The following is a 4,367-nucleotide window of genomic DNA, read 5'->3' on the forward strand; positions in this document are numbered from 1 at the left end:
GGATTCCTTGCTCATTATGTGTCACTTTTCGCTCTCTGCTTTCAAGATTCTCCCTTTGTCTTTGGATCTCGACAGTGTATTAGTCCATTTCGTTTTGCTATAACAGAAATACCTGAGACTGGGTAATTTATAAAGAACAGATTCTGGGACAGCTGTATCTGGTGCAGGCCTCGGGCTGCTTCTACTCATGGTGAAAAGTGGCAGGCAGCCGGCAGGTACAAGCAGATCACATGGTGAGAGGACAAGCAAGAAAGAGAGAGAAGGTGCCAGAGTCTTTTTATGCAACAAGCTCTCACGGGAACTAATAGCGCAAGAACTCACTCATTAATCCCCCCTCCCCCAGGGAGAGCATTAATCCATTCATGAGGGATCCACCCCCATGACTCAATCAGTTTCCAACACTGCCACATTGGAGATCAAATTTCCACATGAGTTTTGGAGGGGACAACACATCCAAACTCCATCAGATAGTTTGATTATAATGTACCTCAGTGTGTATGTATCTCTTTGAATTTATCCTACTTGGAATTCATTGAGTTTCTTGAATGCACAGATTCAGTCTTTTACAAATTGGGAAGTTTTCAGCCATTACTTCTTCAAATATTTTTTCTGTTCCTTTTCTCTCACGTCTCCTGCAAGACTCTCATAATGCATATGGTGGTCAGCTTGATGGTATCCTACAGGTCACTTGAATTCTGTTCTTTTTTTTTTTTCCTCAAATTTTTTCTTTCTCCTCTTCCAAATGGATAATTTCAATTGTCCTATCATCACATTCTTTGGCCTTTTTTTCTGCTTGCTCAAATCTGCTGTTAAGCCCCTCTAATAAATTTTTCATTTGTTATTGTACTGTTCAGCTCCAGAATTTCTATTTGGTTCCTTTTTATAATTTCTATGTCTGTTGATATTCTCATTTTGTTCATACGTTGTTTTCTTGATGTCCTTTAGTTTTTTTGTCCATGGTTTCCTTTAGCCCTTTGGGCATATTTAAGATGATTGGATGTCTTTCTCTAGTAAGTCCAATATCTGGGCTTTCTCAGTGTAAACATTCAAAGATATGTTAAGTGATAATTATGACTACTAATTTACACTAAAAATCAACTGCCTGTAGAGCCACCTACTAAGTTACAAAAATTTTCTATGTTAGCCAATATTTATTGAGTTCCTCCTGTAGGCCAGGCCCTGTTCATATATTATTTTATCGTACAAATACACACAAACTTTGAGTCAAGTGTTATTATTATCACATTTGACAGATAAAGAACCTGAAGCATATGGTTAGTAAAGTCATGTGGTTAGTAAATGGCAATAGACATGCACAGTTCATAGCTAACTTTTTGGCTTGAAGAAGACATTTACTAACTTTGTCACTGTGGGCATTGGGCTGAGATGAGATCCCTTATCCTTGCTGCCTAGTTATTTTACTATGAAGAAGAGAATTCCTGATTAATCATAAACAGTTTTTGGTCTTTTTCTTGATAGGAACCATCTATGAAAAGTTAAACCCTAGGGAGAGTTATATGCCCAGCTCTGTGTGCCCAGCCCCCTTCATTATTGGCTTCACTTGCTTGGATGCAGAGCATCACATCTGTCTACTCCCATTGGAGTATTATTGGTATTCTCCAAACCATAGCTTCAAAATGGGTAATAGTGAAAGGTACTAATGGGACATTGAGACAAAGGGGTGAAAAATACTACTTATAGGTCACACATAGTAGTGGAGTTACCATCTAATTCACTGGTAGGTGCCAGGAGGCAAGTAGCTTCCTTACTATCCTTCAGGCCAGCAGGTTGGTGCATGCTCATTTCAACGCCACAGTTCATACAGGTGCAAAATCCTATCAAATTCTAGCATTAAGCTGCTTATCAGTAAGTTTACAACTACTCTTATAGTGCCTTTGTATGAATTTTAAAAAGGCACCACTCTGGGAAGACTCAGGCTGAAAGGGACAAGGCTTGGCAAGTGAGTCCAGCTCGCTCTTTCATAAACAGTGGCATCATCATCAGTTCTACCTTCCAATGCTATAATGAGTTCTCGTATTTTCCTGACTTTTCATAGGCATTTTAGTTGGAGACCCTGAGATACAAACAACTAGTCCAGATGTCATCTTAAATAAGTCAATCAAATTCTTTTAGTAGTGATCTTTCACATCAAGATTTGACTGAGATCATTTCTGATGTTCCAAGTTGTAGTAAGTGTTTATACTGGCAGGTTTTCTTGTCCCTCAATTTATATTTAGAACTCTCAATAAAATATTAAGCAGTTTAAAAACAGGTCCCCGAATATTTTTAATACACCTGCAGTTCCCCATTTTCATCCCACCCTACTCCACCACCAATGCCACATCACTGCTTGATAGCCTGTGGTATATAATAACATGAGTGAAGGAAAACTGGAGTAAAATTATGTTGTTCTTTTAAAAGATTATTCTTCAAATAAATGTTTCAACTCAATTCCTAACCTTCATAAAACATACTGCATGGCAAGTCTAAAAAATTTATCATCATTATAGGAAAAGAAAAATGTTTGACACCATTTTAGCACAAAACTCATTCATCTAAAATAATTCTGCCAGTATTCATGCATGTTTTGCACATAGGGGAATTATATAGCTACTTCTCTTCGTGACTACACATCCTAAGAGTGGAAGAGAGAAAACAATTTAAGAAATGTATACATATATTTAGTTTTTTTATTTTCTTATTCAATGTTTTTAGCACCTCCATATTTCAAGATGCTTATGCATTCAGCTTTATATTCCTAGTGTCTTATGAAGTGCCACTATTTCAACCATAAATCTTCAAAGCAGCACCTTCAATTGGCTCAAAAGCCATGCTGGGTAAGCTGGACTTCATCAAATTTAAAATTTCTGCTCTGCAAAAGACAGTGTAAAAAAAATTTAAAGACAAGCCATAGGCTAGGAGAAAATATTTGCAAAAGACATATCTAATAAAGGGCTGTTATCCAAACTATACAGAGAACACTTAAAATTCAACAATAAGAAAGCAAACAACCCAGCTAAAAAATGGATCAAAGACCTTTACAGATACCTCCCCAAAGAAGATATACAGATGGCAAATAAGCATATAAAAATATGCTCCACATCATGTGTCATCAGGGAAATACAAATTAAAAACAATGTAATACCACTACATACCTATCAGAATGGCCAAAATCCAGAACATTGACAATACCAAATGCTGACAAGACATGGAGCAACAGAAACTTTCATTCATTGCTGGTGGGAATGTAAAACAGTACAGCTACTTTGGAAGACAGTTTGGCGGTTTCTTACAAAACCTTACTCTTATCATACAATCCAGCAATCACACTCCTTGGTATTTACCCAAAGAACTTGAAAACATATGTCCCCACAAAAACCTGCACACAGATGTTTATAGCAGCTTTTTCATCACTACTCTGGTGAAAGATATTGGTAATGGGGGAAGACTATACATGTGTAGGGAAAAATCTCTGCACCTTCCTCTCAAAGGAAGGTTTTTGCTGTAAACCTAAAACTGCTCTAGAAAAACCAAAGTGTTTATAAATAACTTTTAAAAAGAAGTTCTGTATTATCATGTTTAACTCAATTACTTATTACAGGAAAACTTCAACTGGTCAAAATGTTATATCTGAGAAATTTCTGTTTGTTAAAGTATTTTTTTAATTATGTTTTTGCTTTAATTTTTAAAAGTAAGCCCAATATTCAAGAAAACCAAGTAGAATGCACTACAACTTGGCAGGTTTTTAAATCCTTAGTGGCCTAATGAGAGAAATGTCCGTAGCTCAGAAGTATGGGGAGAAATTCATTAGCTAGAAACTAATCCTCTTGGTGTAACAGGGAAATATACATTTCTTGCAGAATTCTGTCTAAAATTTCTTTCTTGGAGAATATTCAGTCATGGCTAAGAAATGGAATATTGGGGAAGTTTTAATTTATGGGAAATTTTCTAATAAAGTTCTACTTGCATTTACCAACCACTCAACTTTAGGAAGTACATTTAGTAAAAAGTATTACTAGATGGGGAAAAAACCAATGGGTGTGTGTGTGTATGTACTGTTTTCTTGGACTGTGAACTTTGACCACCTTAATCACATTCATAGGAGGATCTGTTGAAAAGTGAATTTTCCTGGACTTAATTCCAGTTGCTGTGTACTGGAATCTGTAGGGGTTAGTTGGTGAAACGACATCTTAGCAAGCTTCGCAGGTGATTCTTGTGTACTCTAACTTATACACAGGGTGATATTAGACCTAGGTATTTACTGTTTGGCAAAAAATCTAGCCAAGGCCCTCAAGCGACCTTAAACTTGACACTGGATTCCATTCCCCTGCTGATGTTTTCCGTGGGCGGCGGGGAGGGGTCGAGGG

General features: G+C 36.8%; 1 protein-coding gene across 1 annotated transcript in view; it reads left to right on the plus strand.

Moving 5' to 3' along the window:
• The window catches only part of TANK (TRAF family member-associated NFKB activator), an 89,604-nt gene that overhangs the window by 11,016 nt on the left and 74,221 nt on the right, over window positions 1–4,367 (plus strand). The window lies entirely within an intron of this gene.

The sequence above is a fragment of the Galeopterus variegatus genome, unplaced genomic scaffold (assembly GCF_000696425.1).
Source record: "Galeopterus variegatus unplaced genomic scaffold, G_variegatus-3.0.2 Scaffold883, whole genome shotgun sequence".
Classification (NCBI taxonomy): Eukaryota; Metazoa; Chordata; class Mammalia; order Dermoptera; family Cynocephalidae; genus Galeopterus; species Galeopterus variegatus.